This window comes from Silurus aristotelis (genome assembly GCF_946808225.1).
Source record: "Silurus aristotelis genome assembly, chromosome: 9".
NCBI classification, from domain to species: Eukaryota; Metazoa; Chordata; class Actinopteri; order Siluriformes; family Siluridae; genus Silurus; species Silurus aristotelis.
In genome coordinates, this window is record NC_139582.1 from 5,746,823 (window position 1) to 5,768,404 (window position 21,582).

Here is a 21,582-nt window from a genome sequence, read left to right on the forward strand (position 1 = left end):
AAGATTATCACATCATTTTCTGCTACCAGTAATCATTAAGTATGTCTAAAATACTGTAATTTTATGTCCCTTGTTCAATGCCATGACAACATAGACTAGGCTTACACCCTATTGTATCATGTGATGTGGTATGGAATGTTTTTATCTGGTCTTTTTTATCAGTATGATGCATTACCTGTTTAAAACATTCAACCTTGATTTCTGTCCTGACCTGGTTCTGCACCCTTACTTCACAGGCAAGTCAAGTTCAAATCCTGACACAGCTAGACCACTGGAACAAGGCCTTGTCTCATGGCGCATGTAGATAACCCATGTTATTAGCTTCCTGATGGTCAATCAATAAAGCACTTCCATTGCTGTGGCGATGAACTAAGTCTGGAAGACAGATAAGTATCTCTCGTGTCCTGTCGCTGTAATTGGTAGCCTCTCAATCCGGCCTTGTTTGACAAGAGCTTTGCATATTGAAAAACAGCAAGTACAGAGCAGCTCTGCATCTGCAAGCATTAATGCCAACCACAAAGAAATCTCATTTTAGGTGTTTATCCCTAACACAGGCTGAGAATGTTCCAAACGGGGTCTGTTAAATGTTTACATACAATTTAAAGCTCCTGTCAGAAATAGCCAAAAAGTGGTATAACCCATTTAATAGCAGTTTACCAAGAGAAAGGGTTTCAGACAGTTGTATGGTTGCAATTTGTCATCCATTTGCATACAAACAGCTTTAAATGTTTACACCCTTAATTAAGCTTAAATTTAAGGATAATTTAACAGCTTTATAAATACAAACAATGGAAAAAAGCTCTTTCTGAGATGCAGATGTAAGTCAACAATGTAATCGTAGGGCTGGTTTGCTTTTTTTTTTATTATTTTTTTTTTATTGCCCAATCTTAAACAAGTCCATGCAAAAACCCACAAAATAAACCATGCACATTAGTGAACAATATGAAAAACTTAGCCATCCAACATTTGAATTGAATCCAATGGTTCATTTGTAAACTGCACACTTGTAAATATCATCTGTTGATTCATTTAAACAATATTTCTATATATTTTCTATATATTGTTTGTTTTACTTATATTTTGTTACATTATTTCTGTACTTTTCCTGCAATGGAAGCTCCTGTCACCAAGTCAAATTCCTATTGTGTGTAAACATTCTTGTTAATAAAGCTATTTCTGAATCTGAACAGTTGCCCATAATCAACATGGAACCTGTTAATTGTGCATTATTGAATGCTTGTATTACTGTTTTGGTAGAGGAATTAGCTAATCTGAACACAAACATTATTAAAAATAATGTTGCATTATGCAAACTAAATAAACTGCCACCACCAGACTATTATATGATATTATTTGAAAATACCATGTTCAGTTTAAACTTATAGTGAACAGTAACAAATTAAATGTAATTGTTTTGGACATGTGTACTTTCCTGAAGTATTTTCATTTGGGGAGACTTTCATTTGAACTTCATTACATTTCAAAGTTAAATATTTTACTTGTCACTCAACTACATTTTTTGCTAAATCAGTCGTTCCTTTTTTATTTATGATTGGATAAAACTGGAACTGGTCAAGCAGGCAGCAAGCCACCAATCAGAGTAGAGCCACAACACCTATGGCCTTATTTGCAAAATATTTTTTTAAATAGATTTTAAAATGTTTTTAATGTGACAAGTAAAATTGTATTTAATTTGATTATTAATAATATTAATAGATATTAGGTTCCCTGGTGGTCTAGTGGTTAGTATGCGGCGCTCTCATTGCTGCGGCCCGGGTTCGATCCCCGGTCAGGGAATCAACCCCAGCCACTTTTAGTACCGGTCCCAAGCCCGGGTAAACGGGGAGGGTTGCGTTAGGAAGGGCATCGAGCATAAAAACGTGCCAAATCAAACGTGCGGAGTATCCGCTGTGGCGACCCCTAATGGGAGAAGCCGAAAGAAAGGTTTTTTTTATAATATTAATAGATATCAATCATTGTTTGACCAAATAATATTAAGAGTAACAGAGTCTTTTCGCATAAAGCAATCCAGCACGATTTGCAGAAGGTGCTTGACAGACTTCCAGGACAAATTCCGGAAGAGGCAGGAATGCTGGGAGCTCTGTATTGCTTTGCAGGAGGACTATTTTGAAGGTGATAGTGTGTAAATGTAGATAAATAAAATATTTTCTAGTAAATAGAGCGAGTCTCTAAACTTTTTAATACTACCTTGTACTGTGTATATATAGAAAGTAAAGAAGAACATTTTATTGGCTATTAAGCTAGAAATGTTCTTAGTAGTGCAAAAACACTTTAAATGCTACATTTTCATATTTGAAAATCTGTAATATACTGTATATATATCACCTCATGACAGCTGTAACCTGTTTAAATACCATCAACATGATGCTTGTTGGCTGTAATATGTTTTACTGTTGACCCTTATTGCTGTGCTTTGCAATTTCCTTCACAGATCTAGCTAGGTATTGCATCAATCCTGAGCTTGGGTTACTGTCTAAGTGGAGTTTCTTGTGTTCTACCTTTCTGTTTAGAGTTTCTTCAGTTTTCTCCTGCCTCCCAGAAAATGTTAGTATAAAACCATGCCATGTTTCTGGATGTAAGAAGGTGTGGAGTGTGTGCGTGAAGGACTGATGTCACGTCCTAGCTAATCCGCCTCTTAAATCCGATGTTCCTTGAACTACATGACAGAATGAAACAGGTATCAATGAATACATTAATTTAGTACATTGCTAAAAGTTTGTGGACACATCAATATCCCACTCATTGTGTTTGTTGAACATCACTTCAGAGAATGTATTCAATTTTTTCGATGTTACAAAGACTCACTTTAAAAAAAAAAATTATTTCTCTGCAATTTTAGAGCATGGATGATCTGATATAGATTTGCTTATTCAACCACAAGAGCCTTGCTGAGTCAGTCTAAGAGTCATGGGGTGCAGTCAGTGTTTCAGTTCACTCCAGAGTTGGTCAGTAGGGTCAGAGCTGTGTAGTTTTTCTAATCCAAACTTGCCAAATCAGGTCTTTATGAAGAAGCTCAGGTTTGTGCACAGAGGCATTGTCATGTAGGGATGTGTTTGGGTGTATGAGTTACAGTGAAATGAATGCTTACAATGTGAAGTGGTTGATGATTGAGTGTCCACACACTTTTGAGCACACAAAGAAGAGACATTGTATGCACATGATTACATGATTATTGCTTTTTTTTTATTATATGAGTGTCAAACCTGCTACTTAGAACTGCTAAAGTCTTTTTTATGCATGTGAAACTTTAATGCTGTCAAACTCCCTGAGTTTTCCAGCTGCACCGATTTTATGATTTCCATCCGGTGGCTTTACACTTCCGGGGTGCTCATTAAGTTTATTATTTCGTTTTATTCTGCCACCGGATCAGATCATGTCCCTTTGAGAGCAGTGAAATAAAAGGGAGGTAAAATGAGATTTATGTCAACCGTCACCAGTAGTTTCTGGCACGGAAAGACACTTTTTCAATCTTTTCTTGCAAACTATAAGCATCATTATGTGCAGAAACGCTTCTGCACACAGGTCCGGGATCTACATCTTCATCTTTTTTATTGTTTTATCATTGTTATGCCATACGATATGTACACAAGATATAAAAATCAAAGGATTTTTGATGGACTTTAATACAAAAAAAAAAGAAAGAAAGAAACACCTATAGTCTTTGACACACACACACATACACACACACCATCCAGTTGCTTGGGGAAAAAAAAAAAAAAAAAAAATGCTGCATGGATAAAATATGAGCACTCCGTATTAGCTGCAGATCCAGATGCGTGCTAAATGGAGATGTTTATGGGCAGCAGATTGGAGCACTGAGGCGGGGAAGAGAGTCCCAGTCGCATAGTTCTCGGTGGAGCGATACTCTGTGCACATTCCCCCGTGGTGCTGGATGGATTTGGAGCGCTGATGAGGACGATGATGGTGTTGCCATGTGGAGCATCGTCCCATCTGTCTCTCCTCTTTTTTTTTTCTCCTCCCCACTCACTCTTCCACTCTGGTGTCGTTTCCTCCTTCTCACTTTATTATATACCGCATTCATGTTGGGAAGCGATGATTGAGTTCTCACAGGAAAGAGCCGGGAATTGTGTTTTGCTTTAGTCTGCTTGAGGATTGGCAGCGGTAAGGACATTGTGTCTGTAGGGAATAAGAGAAGGAGAGAGTTTGACAGTGGCAGAACATGTTCTGGGCTACGTATTATTTTTTTTTTAAATCAGGCGCTGAGGGAGTGCCGCAAGGAGGCAGGCTGTCAGAGTTGGATCAGCGGGCCACGCAAACTTTTTTGCCGCAGGGTGAGATCTCAGATCAGTGCTGACCGTATAGCCAGAGGTCCTGCGACTGCTGAACATGAGAGTAACACTAGCACAGACAGTAAACTAAGAATGTCATGCAAACACTGACAAATCAAATATTTTAGTTTTAGTTTAGAAACTTTCACGTGTAGTGCATGTTTTTGTTTTTTTTGTATGAGATTTGTGTTCATTTATTGATATCCCTAAGTGATCTTTCCACATGGTTTAATTGTTTACAATCGATTTATATAGTGTTTATTAATTGTGAACATTTTTTTTTTCATAAATATCAGTTGTTTTCCTGCACCATTTTTACAATTCATTTGATTTCTTGATTTTATTTTTACTTGAGATTTTTTATTTTTAATACCCCGATGAAGTGGAAGCTTAGAGGTTAAGGCTCTTTGTTACTGATTCTAAGGCTGGCAGTTGCCTGGTATTGCCAAGCTGCCACTTTTGGGTCCTTGAGTGTGGCCCATAACTCTATATCCAGGTGCTCTGTATCATGACCCCGGCTTCCTAAAAATTGCTATGTAAAGAAAATTATTTATTAGGAATAATGTTATGTGACAAACAAAGGCTCTTCTTCTTTTGAAATTCATTATTTAGACAAATGTTTAGGACACCTGAAAACAAGATGTAGGCTTTATGAACATGCCAATTAACAATTATTCACCATTTTCTAGTACCATAACCTCCACTGTTATGGAAAGATGTTCCATTAGATTTCAGAGTGTGCTTGTGGAGATCTGTGTTCATTCAGCCACATTGGTGTTAGTAAATTCAGGTACAGATGTAGGTAAGATGAGAGACCTGAAGTGCAGTCAGCGTTCTAGCGTTCTTGTATACAATTTTAAAACAGTTCCACTTGTTGGTGAACTACACTACCCATCACCCCCAGCATGCCACACGTCTCACTAATCACACTCACCTGTGTCTGGTTAGCAACATATTTTTAAGTTTCCGGTCTTTGAACGTCTTGCTGGCATGCTTTTGTTTTAGCTGTTATTTGGTGGTAAGTGTGCAAAAGGAATTGCTGTCATGTGGTTTCAATTGTTGTTCTTTTTTCCCCAGTTGTAATTTGTTTGTACCTCCCATAATAAATTATCTGCAAGTGCAGGTAATTTGTATTGTATGCAAATATATCATCCACCTTCTTCACAATCCCTGTCCCTTTTTTAGGATTCTTGTTAGTTTTATGTATTTAATCCCACAATTTCCAATTTTTTTAAATGATCATTTTAAGTTCATGGTTTTAATTTAAAGACAATTTAAATTATTTAACGATAAAGTTCAGCAGTGGTGAGAAAAAAATGCTTGATTGAAAATATGCACAAATAAATTAATTCTGTATTCATTCATTTTCTCCCGCTTATCCGTAATTCGGGTCGCGGGGGCAGCAGTCTAAGCAGGCCCCCGCCTTCGACTGCTGCCCAATCCTCACAGCACCGTCCCTTACGGTCCCTCCTGCAGGTGGTGAGCCCACGGGAAGGCGGCCCCACATCACTCCGACGTCACGGACCTTGATATTTCCCTCGTTAGGGACCCCCGGAGCATAGAGGGTTAAGGGCCTTGCTCAAGGGCCCAAAAATGGCAGCTTGGCGATACCAGGGCTTGAACCCCAGACCTTCCGATCGGCAACCCAGCGCCTTAACCGCTGGAGCCACCACTCCACCACTTAATTCTGTAAACATTGCAATTTTAGGTCATAAAAAAAATCTGTTAAATCATGTATTAACATGTAGCAGACATATACTTCATCGTACTGGAAGGAAATAGCATCAAGGCCTTTTTTGCAAAAAGAAAAACAGAAAGAAAGGAAAAAAATGAGCAATTACAGCTATTAAGAAAGCAAAGCATGCCAATAAGCCATTATTCAACTTCCACTTCCACATTTTTCAAAGGCATAAATCTTAAGCTCAAATGAAAAACATCTTGTTTTTGCTCTGCGCCAAAGATTTTTGAGAGACAACTCCTTAATCAAAATACGGCTCCATCACTTTTTTGTGTGTGTGTGTGTCTTTTCCCTTCCTCTGCTGGGGATTTTCTTAATGATCGTGCTCTTGGTCTTCATCAGGGTTGCTTACAAGGATGTGCTATCCTCTCCTTCAACCTCCCCCTCCTTCGTTTGTCATCAGAGACATGCTTCTTTGATTTTTATGGAAAATGAGGCCCATGATATTAATCTGGCATGCTCTTTCCGCAAAGACATGAGAACAAATGTGAAAAGCACAGACTATCTCTTGAACAAAAAAAAAAAAGATATATTTTGACTGTACAACACCAATTACACATAGACTTAAACAATGTCATATCATTTGCTGTCTTAGTTCAAGTGGATTTCCATAAATTCTGCATCCTGTGTGTGTGTGTATGTGTGTGTGTGTGTTGGCTAAAACTATTCAGAGACTTCCATAGAGGCAATATACACTTTGTGGTGAAGCTAAACACTCGTGTTTCAACATTTGACCAATTCCACAAATTAAATCTTTCTATTTTATTTATGATTTAAGTATTTTTTTTTTTTCCCAGAGACAGATTTTTTCTCGCTCTGAATTGCCAACCTCTCATTAGATCTTACCGCTCGTTTTCTTTTTCACTTATTAATACCTTCCGAAACTGAACAGGGTTTCTGTACATCCTGAACATTAATATCATTTATCACAGCGCTCGAAAAAAGGCTCCAGGGACTTAAACACTGTTTTTTGCAGTTTGCTGTATCCACGTATTTGATTTGAGGTTTCATTGTGAATATTTGACCCTTTGATCTGTCATCGTGTAACCGGATAATCGTAATCACACGCTTGATCGGTAAGAAAGAAAGGCTACTTTTCGTTGTGCATTTTTCATTGCAAATTGAAGTATTTTTCATGATTCAAACTGTAGAAACTCTGCCACTTTCAGTGTACATGAATAACATGCAGGGGCTGAACTTTAAATTACAAATAAATGAAAATGGAAATCATAGTGTGGTAGAATGATGATAATAATGATTATGTAATACAGAAACACTATCACTTTACAAATGGTAAAAATCATTTCCGTTATGTAAATGTTGTGGGTTAATAACCCAAACCATTTGATCAATGGTCAGCTTTGCTTTATGTGGCAGCTAGAAATTATATTGCAACAAGATATTATATTAATGGTATTTTATATTAGGAAAAACATTTTTTTATTTACATTTCCATGGCCTTAATTCAGATGTGAACTCTGTGTAATATAGCATTAAATAGTGAACTCTTTCAACATTGGGTCAAGGTGGAAAACATTGTTTTGCTATATCTTTTTTTGTTTTTTTTATAAACCTTTTGCACAATTTAGACAACTGCTAATTGCTATGTATGAGCTTGTTCTCCTTATTACACAACACCTACCAAAATCTGTCCTTTAGGTGCAAGAAGCCAGCAAATACAACTGCTGTTTATGCTCATTTGTGCCTTGTACATACAGTACACAAGTTCAATCAATGATTGGTTAATGTTGCTCTGAGTGACAGGGGGAAATTGATATCAATCCTCCCTTTCAAAGATCATGAGCAGTTTTGCTGTTTTGGATTTACTGCACTCTGTGCCATCATTGAGAAGGTCAGAAGGAGTTGCATTGTTTTTTTTTGTTTTTTTTTAATGAATCTAGGGAAACCATACAACAGGGTACCAAGTGAGGAGTTGTGGTATTGTATGATTAAGTCAGGTGTGGCAGAGAAGTATGTGAGGGTGGTGCAGAAAGTGTGCAGTAGAAACGACAGTGGAGGTGGAACTGCATCAAGGATCGACTCTGAGCCCTTTCCTGTCTGCAGTAGTGATGGACGAGGTCTGACAGAAGTTTCCATGGATCATGATGTTTGCGGATAATATTGTGATCTGTGGGGAGAGTATGGAGCAGGTTGAGAAGAGCCTGGAGAGGTGGAGGAAAACACTGTAGAGAAGGGGAATGAAAAGTCACTAGGAGTAAGATGAAGTGTGTGAATGAGAGGGAGGGCAGTGAAGTGGTGTGGTTGCAGGGAGAGGAGGTGGTGAAGGTGGATAAGTTTAAGTACCTGGGGTCAACAGTGCAAAGTAATGGAGAGTGTGTTAGAGAAGTGAAGAAAAGAGTGCAGGCAGGGTGGAGTGGGTGGAGAAGAGTGATAGGAGTGATTTGTAATTAAAGGGTATTTTTTGACTACTTTCAGGTATTGCTGAGTATTAAATACATAAGCAACTTTGATTATGATTTACTGTATGTACTTTTTACTCCACTATATTTTATTAGACAATGACTGTTACAAATTACATTGTGCACCTCAACACTCAACACTTCCCTACCCAAAACCTACAGACTGTGAGTGGCTTTTTAGCACTGAAGGCCGCATTTTTAGTCCAAAAAGAACTTGAATAAATTCCAAAAGCTTTGAGAACCAGCTTTTGTTGAAGTTAAATTAAAATATTACCCCTCTTTGAGACTGAGGTGCATTAAATCACAGTCAGCTCAGAATTTTAAATGTACATTGAATTCTAATGGTACTTTGTGACTGTAATTTTATTTGTTAAATGAAGATCTTTTTTTGAAAAATTGCATTTCTACGTTGTCTTTTTTGAGCGACTTGTTTGATCTTTGTTTGATTCTGGCATGTTGAAGAGGCTGTTGTGTTGATCTCGGTTAACTGAGGTGTATAATTTGATTTATATTTTGGGAAATAAAACCTCACAAATCAATTGTCTATTGGCTTTTAACTTACATGTGTCTTGGTGTTGTGAACTAGTGCATCTTTGAGCCTATGTACAATTTGAGTAAAATATTCAAGTCCAGTTCAAATGAGATAATCTTAAACTTTTTTTAAGCACAATTGGTGGCTTTTAACTTGTAATGGAGTAAGTTTTTGCAGTACAGTATTTATACTTTTACTCAAGTATGATTTTCAGGTATTCTTTACACTTCTGGAAGTCACTATCAATGAATACAACAACACTGGTTCAATGGGTTGCTGAGTACACCATCAGACTAAAACTCTGTTAGGAGGAATTACATCACACTTTTTTTAAATGCATAAAAACAAACAGGAAAATGTAAGAACCTTTTTTTAAGCTGTTTAAATGTTGTTTTCTTAATTGTTTCAGGAAGAGGAAGGTCGTTTGGACATCTAGGGAAAGTTTATTCCATCACCAGGACAGAAAAGAGTCTTGATGTATACTTACATCTTACCCTGAGAGATGGTGGGACCAGTTAAGCAGTGCTAGAAGATCTGAGAGAAGCATTCTGCAGTGCAAGGAGGTATAAGAGATGTGAGGTAAGAGGGTACTGGACCATTTTTGTCTATGTAGGCAAGCATCAGTGTTGTAAATCTGATGCATGCAGATACTGGAAGCCAGTGGAGGGAGCTGCAGTGGGTTGGTGTGTGAGAACTTGGGCAGGTTGAAAACAAGTCATGCAGCTGCTCCATTTTGGATCATTTGCAGACAAGGAGTCATGTTCAGAGGTAGACCTGCCAACAGAGAATAGCAGTAGTCCAGTTTTAAAATGACAAGAGACTGAACAAGCACCTGAGCAGCCTGTGTGGATAAAAATGGCCGAATCTTTTTTGGAAGATGTTAAAGATAGACAAAAGACAAAAAAGATATATTAGAGCTTTTTTCTTTCATGGACCGTGGGTACTGCAAAATAAATAAATATATATGAATGTTATGTATTTATTTTTTCTTTTCAATATAATAATTTTGATTTATTTATGTCCAATCAAATGCTTAATAAAAGTCATGTCTCGCCCCCACAAACAACCCAAGGGCCTTCCTTTATAGTAGCATCTACTTAGCAGACACAGATAGACACAGCTCGCTGAAACTTGTTCAAACATGTTTTATATATATATATAAAAAAAAAAAATCATAAGCTGCAATGTTCTAAGCAATACCCTGCAGTTACTATGCAGCTAGTGTGTGTGTGTGTGTGTGTGTGTGTGTGTGTGTGTGTGTGTGTGTGTGTGTGTGTGTGTGTGTGTGTGTGTGTGTGTGTGTGTGTGTGTGAGAATTTGGAGATACTTCGATGTGTTTGTGCATGTGTTTAGGTTCTTCACATAGCTCTGCCTCAAGTTAAATGCCAGTCTTTTTTGTCTTCATGGCACTGCCGCATTGCTGCGGGCTGCTAACAAATGACCCACAGCTTGGTAAGAATCTGAGATGGAAGGCTGTGGTCGAGAACACCAAATATGGCAGCGTGTGAAGAAAATTTAGGGAGAAATTCCATGTAGTCATATGAACTACATTGGCATTTAGAAGATGCCCTGATCCAGAGCAACTTACAATTATCACATTTATACAAGTGAGCAGCGGAGGGGTAAGGGGCCTCACTCAGGGTAGATGAAGCATGGCATCTCGGTGGTGCTGGGATTTGAACTCACAACCTTCCAATTAGAAGTTCATAATTTTAAAGTTACCACTTTCTCTGTGCATAGTTTTGGTGCAAGGTGATATTAAAGCATATTTCATATTTCAGCTGTTGTGGGATTCAGTAAAGCACTTCAAATAAATGTCCATCTTATACTTTTTAAGCCAACTGATATTTAGTGATCAAGACTTAATTGTTGGTCTTGAAATTGGCAATCGGTGAACTAGCATACTGTATTTGGTGAATAAAAGTATCATAAGGAAGTATTCGTAGAAATTATTAAAAAGCTCTGGTATTTTTATCAATAAAAGTCAGAGATAACCCTTGGTCACTGGATAAATGCTCACTTGCACATGTCAAGAAATAGACCGGCTGTGATGTGATGTGATGGGAATCTGTATGCCACCCTGCTGTCCAGTGTCATGAATCATGTCCATCATTCCTGTTTCTCCTTCTCATTTGGGGTTGTACTGAAGGGGCTTCTCTGTCATTACAGGCTAATGAGCCATGCTGGAGGATACACTTTCAGCTGCTACATGATGAGGCCTTACTGACACTTACTGACACCCTTTTCAGACACTCACACACCCGTATTGCACATGATCACATATTGAACTGCGAGGTGAGTGTGAGCGAGTTAGTGTGTGTGCGTGTGTGTGTTTGTGTGTGCGTGTGTGTGCGTGTGTGTGCGTGTGTGTGCGTGTGTGTGCGTGCGTGTGTGTGCGTGCGTGCGCGTGCGCGCTCATGGACTGTCTCTTATTTTGTCCATCAATCACATCATTAGTCAAAGCAGACAGAGCTGTCAGGCTGAGCTGGCAGGAGGTCCAGCAGACAGGTGTTAGCGTGTTAGCATCTCACCCTCCACCCGCATCTGCATTCAGCCAGCTGTTCTACAGACTTCACTGCCCACATCGTCTAGCACGGTACGGCAGCAGAGAAAGGATAGCCAAACGTGGCAGTGTCTGACCAAGTTGAGTGTTACCAAATTACTCCATAATATTTGAAAAATATCTTATCATGACACTTACAAACCTTTTCACAATAAATGTCATGAAGCATGAAATAGATTTTTTTTTTATAAAATGTAATAAGACAAATTTTATATCGTGTGGCATTATTTATGTGCCTCTGCTAAAATGAACCAATAAAACAGCAGCAGAAAAATTTGAGTCCTATTGTGTGAATGTCTCTATTCCCCTTAATAGTCTACAGTACAAATGAGAGTTTTCATGGAAATTATGTAAAATCTTTTTTACACACAAGGCAACATCATTTAAGTACTTAACAGCTTTGATTTTGATTGAATCAAGCTGGTTCAAACAATTTTCTGAATAAAAATGTGTGTGAGTGGGGATGAATCCCACCTACTTTTTTCTTGTTTTTCTTTCTTTATTTTTTTTTTTTTGTGAGTTCAAGAACCATGAATCGGAAATACTGTACATTTATATGTAGCAAAAAATTGTGGACTCCTGACCATAAGATTTGTATGTGCTTTTTTAACATTTAAACCATTTTTAGTGCCCATATGCTGTTATACTAACCTCAACTTGTTCCACTAGATTTTGGAGTGTGCTTGTGGAGATTTGTGCTCATTCAACCACAAGGGTGTTAGTGAAGTCAGGTACTGATGCAGTTGAGGTGAGGAGGCCTGGGGTGCAGTGTCAGTGTTCCAATTCATTCAAAAGGTGTTCAATAGTGTTAAGGTCAGAACCCTCTAGCAGGCCACTCAAGATCTTCTACTCCAACTCATGTAAACCATATTTTCATGGAGCCGGCTTTGTGCACATGCTAGAACAGGTTTGAGTCAAGTGAAGGGAAAATGTAAAGCTACCACATCCAGAGGCATCCTGCAAAATTGCTTCCAACAGTGTGGTAACCACATATACAGTAGATGGAAAATTCAGGTGTCCCAATACTATTGTCCATATAATGCTTTCATAAGATGTCCGGCATTTTGACTGTTCTTGTAACCTACACGAAAACTAGCCGATGAATTCTTAAATCTGATTGGACACTATATTTTGAATTATTCTCTGCACAGCAGCAGCTGCACGGCAAATCACAGATTCACATTAATATTCTTAGTTTTCATATGGTTTTGTTTCTGTAGTAACAGTTAATTCTCACAGGCTATGGTGGACTATACTGTTTCATAAATGTGTGAAGTTTTAGTACAAAACAGCTGTTTAATTGAATCCAGCTGCCGGCAGATTATTTTTCCATTTGCAATCTATTTTATTTTATCGTTTGTATTATGCTCATAAAGTGGCTGAAAACTTAGCTTAGTCTTTTAAATAACATTATGATGTTCATATTTGTGGCTTTAGGTGCGATGGAAAATCCATTGATATCTGGAATAATGGAGAATGCAAGCTTACAATAGGATTATTAATTAGGATATTTGAGTTTATTAAATAATATTTAATATATATCTAATAGAGAGAAATATTAAAAAATTTGCCTGTATTTTAAATATTCATACATACAGTGCACTAATGAAAATCAAATGTAACAATATACAGTATATATATATATATATATATATATATATATATATATATATATATATATATATATATATATATATATATATATATATATATATTGGAAAAGTGCTTTATATACCTGCACTATATGGAACTATACTATTTGAAGAAATACAATCGAATAGGATTTTTGGATGCAGTAGCATTGTTTTCACCCCCTTGTGTACAAAGCCAGCTCCAGAACCATATGCTGACTGCACCCAAGGCTTTCTCATGTTATCTACATCAGTACTTGACTTTACTAACACCCACAACCACACTCTGGAAGAGTCGAGGTTATAACGGACTAAATGTTTATTCAGATGTTCTAAAAAAGCTCGTATGAATCTTATGGTCAGGTGTCCACAAATCATTTTGCATATAGTGTATAAATGCACTAAGATGTACTTTTTAATAAATTGCAACATCCATACAAAACTAGCAAATTGCTTACACAACTGTGATAATGTCTAAAAATGAAAGTGCATTAAGACACATGTTTAGGAACCAAGAAGAAAAAAGCATACTAAAGACGCTAAAATTAGTGCTCAGATGGGAGTTGTAGATAACACGTTGTCAAAGTAATGTACATCACAAACACGGACGTTAGCAGCTGAGAGAGGGCACATATTTTTGCCTTTTCTGGAATGGGTTTTTGAAAAGCAGAAGGAAAAAAAAAAAAATTTCTGCCCCAATTTCAGCTTAACGGTTCACTTTAATTATGTCTGTTAGAACACAGCTGTAAATCTGAGAACTTTGGCCATGACAACATCTGGCATGGCTCACCACGGAATCAACCAGCTCTCCAATCAACTGAGAGAGAGAGGGAGAGAGAGAGAGGGAGAGAGGGAGAGAGAGAGAGAGAGAGAGAGAGAGAGGGAGAGAGAGAGAGAGTGATGGAGGAGACAGAAAGCAGAGCGGTTGGGGCATCAGAACACTGGCGTTGATTAGAGGAGCGGATGATTTAAGCTTGAGTGGTGACACTTCCAGTTTTCCCAGGAAATAGGTTACGAATGATTAAATAGATAATCAGGACATGGTACGATTTGTTTTGTTGGCAGTCTTCCTTTCCTGCTGCAATGGCTGCTCAAACCCTGAAGGCAAACAGACACACACACTCGCTTTCTTTCAGTTCAACCTTTAGCCAGTGATCTCTATTACTCATGGATGGGCTATGTAAAGGCAAGTGTGCATATTGTGAGAGATTGTGTCCTACACCAGCAACATGACTGGAGAGCAAGAGGTCAGACTGCTGGCACTAGCTCACTGGCACAAGAGCATTTTCAGATTATTACACTTGGTGCGATGCAGGAAGCATCTGAGATCGTTCCTGGTGGTCTTTTCGCCTAACTCAAAGCCCAAAAACAGGATGTAGTCCAATTTTTATCCATCTCCCCCCCTGCCTGTATTCCTAGAACTTTTTTCATGCTTTCCAAATGAGATTTATCAGCCTAATAGGTTTATAAATAATGTTGAATGTTGAGAGCCTTTCAAAATAACGAGAAGGAGAGCACGGTCCTGCCAGAGCTCCTGCACCTGGCCTTCCACGGAGCGCTCACATCGGTTAAACATTTCCTTCTTTATTAAGCAGTCTTTAGGGTGTAGACACCGTGTCTCCAGCATCCTGCGCTTTAGGCTCTTTCAGATTTCCTCCAGTCTCGTTTTGTGTGTGTTCTTTTTTTTTTCTCTTTTAATGTCCTATAGTCTCAGATTTTCCACTATTTGATTTGCCCCACTCGTTTTAAAGACTGTAGTATTAAAATTTCAGTTGCTTACAAGCCCTCTTACTCTTTATCAAGCCGATCTTAACGGCAGCTTATGCTTATGTTCTCTTAAATAAAATAAATGTGTATTTTTGAAAGGAAAATCTCAAGATTCTGTGATGAAGTACACCTACTTCTGAAAAGATTTTTTATATATATATATATATATATATATATATATATATATATATATATATACTGTGTATGTACATTAATCGACCAGGCATAACATTGACATTATAACATTATGACCAGTAAATTAATAACATTGATTACTTCTTCGTTTTGACACCTGTTAGTGGGTCTGAAATATTAGGCAGCAAGTAAACATTTTGTCTTCATAGTTGATGTGTTCTAGGAGTGGAAAAAAAAGTGTGAGGTAAATTAAACAAATAAATAAATGTTTAGATTATCCATAAAAAAATGAAATGTTTGATTATGATTTATCAGCAGTATTTGTGCAAAAAAATGTGGGTGTTTGGGAGTGTGTGTGTGTGTGTGTGTGTGTGTGTGTGTGTGTGTGTGTGTGTGTGTGTGTGTGTGTGTGTGTGTGTGTGTGTGTGTGTGTGTGTGTATATATGTGTGTGTATATGTGTGTGTGTCTTGCCACTGGGAGCAGAGCCCCTGCTCATAGCAATATAGTCCATGGCTTGTAGGAAGAGACCATTACAAAGTCTGGCTATGGGGCTCTGAATATCTTCAACTGTTATGGACTATGGTGGATGCTACACATGAATTGGTTCATAAATGTGTAAAGTTTATCCGTCCGTCTTTTATATCATCATTATTATTATTATTATTATTAGTAGTAGTAGTAGTAGTAGTAGTAGTAGTAGTATATTAATAGTAGTAGTAGTAGTAGTAGTAGTAGTAGTAGTAGTAGTAGTAGTAGTAGTAGTAGTATATTAATAGTAGTAGTAGTAGTAGTAGTAGTAGTAGTAGTATATTAATAGTAGTAGTAGTAGTAGTAGTAGTAGTAGTAGTAGTAGTAGTAGTAGTAGTAGTATATTAATAGTAGTAGTAGTAGTAGTAGTAGTAGTAGTAGTAGTAGTAGTTTTGGATTACAACAGGAAATAAATTTTCTGATGTATATCACATTGTTCTTTAAAAACAGCAATAAAAATAAAAATAAAAATAAAAATAATAATAATAATAATAATAATAATAATAATAATAATAATAATATTTTTTTTTATTATTTGTTTTTTTAATTATTGAACTGTAACTAAAATAAAATGAAATAAAACACTTTAAAGTGTTTTCCTATTGAAATACAATCAACTCTCATCATATTCTATTTCTTACTTCCTTCCTTTCTATGTTTAGATTTAACTGAATGCTACCGACCAAAGATAATGATTCACACATTTAGTTTTGTAGGTGTAGTCATCCATGCAGATCTGTCAGATCCATGCCTGACCCTTACCCTTCTACTCCTTTTTAACTTACATCATCATTACATTAAGTCTGATCAGGAAGCATGACCTGTGCAAACGCTTTATTCTGTGCTCTAGTAATTATTCTATGTGGATTTACCAGGGGAATAGCATGGATTATTTTCCTGTCAGTTTACCCAGTGATGTCCCCTGGCACAAACACCTCGCACTTCATGATGCTTATTTTTTCTTATTGTTCTCTGAGTTCTCATAGCAAAACTACCAAACGTCGTGTAACCTTATCATGCTAACATCGAGGATTAGCTACTATCATGACCATCAAATGTCCAACAGTGTTAAGTAAACTCCATATGCACACGCTTACAAAATTTGATGAATGACGCAAGCTTTCCAAATGCCTCACTGATACGCTAAACTGCAACCAATTTGTAATTTGCCAAAAGTCTTTCTTGGAGATAATATCGTCCTTGAAATCCAACGGCCTCACTGAAAATGCACTACAATTGGAGGGTTTTTTTGTGTGAGTGAAATATGGGATGTTGAAGACCCCATGTTTGCACCACAGTCAGAGCTAAACCATTATATTTTTTCCAATATTTTTGGAATATAAAAGGAACTCTAAACCCTAAATCAATTAATCAGTAAAATTGCTGACTTAGCTGTCTCAATGATGCTACATTGACACATTCAAATATGTTATTTCCTCATGAACAGAAATATAAATTGGTCAATATAAATTTCTACTTTTATCACTGGGCGATGCAACTAGCATTCTACAAATCAGGATCACGTAATAAAATAACTCTTACACTTACTAATACTTCTCTTTTACACTTCTGACAAATCCAGCACCATTGACGAAGACTGATGAGCATGATAAGCCGCTTGTACACTGATAGAAAAGGCAGGGTTTTTACTAATTACATATACAAATCCCATTTATGGCATTTGATGTCTGTCAGATGCCATAAATGTAAAAGAATGTTAAAGTCAGTGTTAATTCGATGTTAAATTCAAATTGATTTAAATCATTGACTGATGTGTGGATTTGTTATGGAGAAAATAACTTCAGGGCATGTCTTCTTCTAAAGGCCATAATTTCATGATGTCATCATCCATACTGGCATAATACAGCACTATTGTACCATTTCATTTCATTGTAATGTCCATGTCATGCTACTTTGCCACAATGCTGCACTGTCACACACATAATCACAAAATAACTTCAATTATATCTAACTACTTATAATAATTTATTATAAAAACAGTGTAAGCACATATATACATACACACCAAAACACAGTTCTTTTCCATACTAGTCCTCTCCACAGTATACAGTCTCGATCATCTATCTTCATTTGAGCAGAGGGTTAAAAACCAAAACTAATGATTGCTACCAGAGAGAGGATGAGAAGAGCGTCAGTGGTGAAAAGTAGTGCTGCCACCCGCATCCAAGGCTGCCATTATTCACTCACTCCAAAAGGCCTTAAGACACTTGTAAACATTATTAAAAATAATATCTTAATCCTTCCTCTCTTGGACCTGGCAGTGTCACTTAGCTTTACTTTTCTTTAACCTGTTCTTTTTGCTATTTATATTATATATACAAAACTATTGGGGCGATTGACCTTTCCAGCCATATCTGGTTCTTCCCCACACTGTTAGCACAAATTTTAAGGCAAACAATTATAAAGGATGTCTTTGGATGAGGTACAATGAAATGTTCCCTTCACTTAAAATAGGTGATCCAAACCTGTTCCAGCATATGCAAAAAAAACAGCTCAATAAAGATATATGTTAGAATAGAAGATCTTGAATCGCCTATAATACAGCCCTGACCTCAGCCCTACTAAAACCATTAGGATGATTTGAAATGCAGTAATGACTGCCCCCAGACCTCCTCACCCTACATTAGTATCTGACTTTATTTATTCCCTTGTGGTTGAATGAGTGAACATTATTATAACAGCACCTATTTACGGACTAAATGTGGAATGGGATGTTTCAGAAGCACACATATGGTCATTTGTCTTCAAAACTTTGTCCATATAGTGTATGATGATTATGGTAAAACATCATTATATAATTAATTACAAATTTCAAAAAATTCATTTAATCTTATTAAATGTAATTATTTCAGTATGATCTTACTGCATGTTGATGTTTGGGGATGGAAATAAATATGTCCCTATCACAGGAAGAGATATCACACCAGGAGATTCAACTTGTAGTGTGTGTAGCCAGAAAGACATAAAGTAATCTGACCAAATAAGCATCTGAACAACACTTCATTCTACGTTATGTGTTTGTTAGATTTCTCATAATATACAACATAAGGATTTGCTTTAGAAATTAATTTGTACTGAGCTATTTCAAAAAAAAAAAAAAACAGCTCTCAACACTGCTTCACACTCTGCAAGCAATTTCTTTTTATCTCTATCACTGCAAATATCACATGAATAGCACTAAAATAAATTAGTGCACTGCTACAAATATACAGTAAGTGCATTATATAATGCTTTATTTAAAGTTTCTTCAGACACAAGTCGCCATCTTTGATTAGATTCGTATACAGTATAGATAGATAGATAGATAGATAGATAGATAGATAGATAGATAGATAGATAGATAGATAGATAGATAGATAGATAGATAGATAGATAGATAGATAGATAGATAGATAGATAGATAGATGTTATTCAGTGTTTCTTTAAAAGGGAATTTAAAAGTATCTATGTTGTCATGTCCCAAGACTACCCCCAACTTATATTTCATGTTTCTCCCATATTGTATTACAAAATAGTAAATCTTATGCACCCTTTTTTTTCCAGCCAATAGTAAGTGCACACTTTAAGTCTTCCCCAGATGACAGACAGGCTGTCAAGAAACTCTGCAGAAACACAACAGTCAAAAGAACGCTCGACATGCTCATGCAAGTACTACAGCTTCAAATCTTGCTTCATAATACAGTAAATCGTTATTCCAACTCGCAATCAGACTTCAATTACTGATTACCTGACTGATTATGTTTATAAATGTATTTGCTATGTTTGTTAGTGACATTCTACTTGCACAATGATACAATCAAGCTCTGACTAATTGTCTGTAATTTGAAACATTATAGTGAGATATAAGAATTAACCTGTCTTAATACTCAATAAGTACAGATTGAATTATCTGTGTTCAATTAATTGTGTTATTGCTTTATGCCTGTGTGCAGATACACATAAACACACACACAGCATGGCTATCATAACAACAAAGCAAAGTATCTTTGCCAATGTGGCCAGAAAATTATAAATAGAAATATGTCATAAATGAGGAAAGAAACAGAAGGAGCTGCTGATAGATGCTGCCAAATGATATAAAGGCACCTGCTTATAAATTCTAAAATATAAGCACTAGAGACAGAGATGGTGTGTGTGTGTGTGTGTGTGTGTGTGTGTGTGTGTGTGTGTGTGTGTGTGTGTGTGTGTGTGTGTGTGTGTGTGTGTGTGTGTGTGTGTGTGTGTGTGTGCGCGCATGTGTGCTTGTGTTCCCAGTTACACTACTGTCCTGCTCTGAAGAAGGCATCACCACTTTTTTCACTTCCTTTAATGACAAGTGGGAATGTGTGCAGGGTCAGTCCTGCATCTTGATTACACTGTTGATACTCCCTGGGGGTTCCACCCATTGATCCACGCATCTAGTCTACCTTGTTCCACTATCCGTTCGTGGCACTCTACAACTGCTCATGATCGAGAAACGTGTCAGCCACATAAATTATGACCAGCTCTATGTTTAATAATTTTATAAATGAACTGCAGGGGCCACTGGCTGAGGGATTGTGTGCATCTGAAATGCCGTGTGGGTGTTTGTGTGGGTGTGCGTTCGGATGATTGTGCCGTCTCGCCCTCTGATTATTCCGACCGTGTTGTCATGTGTAATGAAGCGGGGGGTCCTATCATTAATCAAAGGGACCAATCGGATAACTAATTCAAGCAATAGAACTGAACAACAAGACCCAGTGGGAAGTAGGCAAACCGGCACTGGCTCGGCCAGATGGAGAAAAAAAGAGAGAGAGAGAGAGAGAGAGAGAGAGAGAGAGAGAGAGAGAGAGAGAGAGAGAGAGAGAGAGAGAGAGAGAGAGCGTGAGAGAGAGAGAGAAAGGAGGGATCAATATCTCTCTTTAGGGCAGAGGCAGTTCAAAATCAGTTTCTAATTTGGCATATTAAAGCCATAATGGCAGTTGTGGGGCTGAGGGACAGGCGAGGTTAATTAGCCTGCTGCACTCCCAGACTGGAGTGGAGTCGCACGCGTGCTCCCGCTTTAATTAACACTGATGGTGTGTGTGGATTGGTGGTGGTGGTGGGGGTGTAGGGTCAAAAAAAATGCTCAATTTGCTCTCCTAAAACAATACACATTTTGCAAGCCTAGACAGGATGTATCCCAAAGATAAGGGGCCCTCAGAGAGGAGAGCGGAGAGAGAGAGAGAGAGAGAGAGAGAGAGAGGATGAGAGAGAGAGAGAGAAGAGAGAGAGAGAGAGAGAGAGAGAGAGAGAGAGAGAGAGAGAGAGAGAGAGAGAGAGAGAGAGAGAGAGAGAGAGAGAGAGATGGACGAACTTCCCAAAGTCCACATTAGTCCCCAGAATAACTGTGAGGTTCAGTTGGAGTGTATTTGTTTTTTTCTTCTGCATATTGATCCCTCGTTATCATTTACACAATAAACATTCAAATTCTACATAAAAAATACCACTTTACCATTGCACAATGGCCGTAGAATTAAATAAATAAATAAATAAATAAATAAATAAATAATTAAATAAATAAATGAATGAATGAATGAATGAGTAAATGAAAATGTGAACAGAACTGAAAATGCTACAACAGAACTACACTATATGGTCAAATGTTTAGGGACACCAGACTTTTCCAGCTATATGTGGATCGTTCTCAAACAATTAGCACCATTTTGAAGGCTCACAATTTGTATCGGATTAAATATTTCACTTAAACTAGGACATCTAAACCTGTATCAGCATGGCAATGCAGCTGTGCACAAAGCCAGCTCCATGAAGATATGGGTTTACATTGGTTGAAGTGGCCTGCTATAGAGATCTGACCTAAATACAATAAAACACCTTTGAGATTAACTGAAATATTCCATCCAAAAACCAAACTTGGTCAACAGTAAAGTTTTGTTTAAAGCACTGCCAATTGTTGTACTGCCAATGTTTGTGCAATG

General features: G+C 37.3%; 1 long non-coding RNA gene across 1 annotated transcript; it reads left to right on the top strand.

The window, feature by feature from the left end:
* The first annotated feature begins 5,279 nt into the window (after positions 1-5,279).
* On the top strand, positions 5,280-11,826 carry LOC310730868. The gene is made up of 3 exons (XR_014534989.1): positions 5,280-5,328; positions 9,410-9,579; positions 11,170-11,826. It is a non-coding gene; the product is annotated as an uncharacterized lncRNA (long non-coding RNA).
* Positions 11,827-21,582: the final 9,756 nt, after the last annotated feature.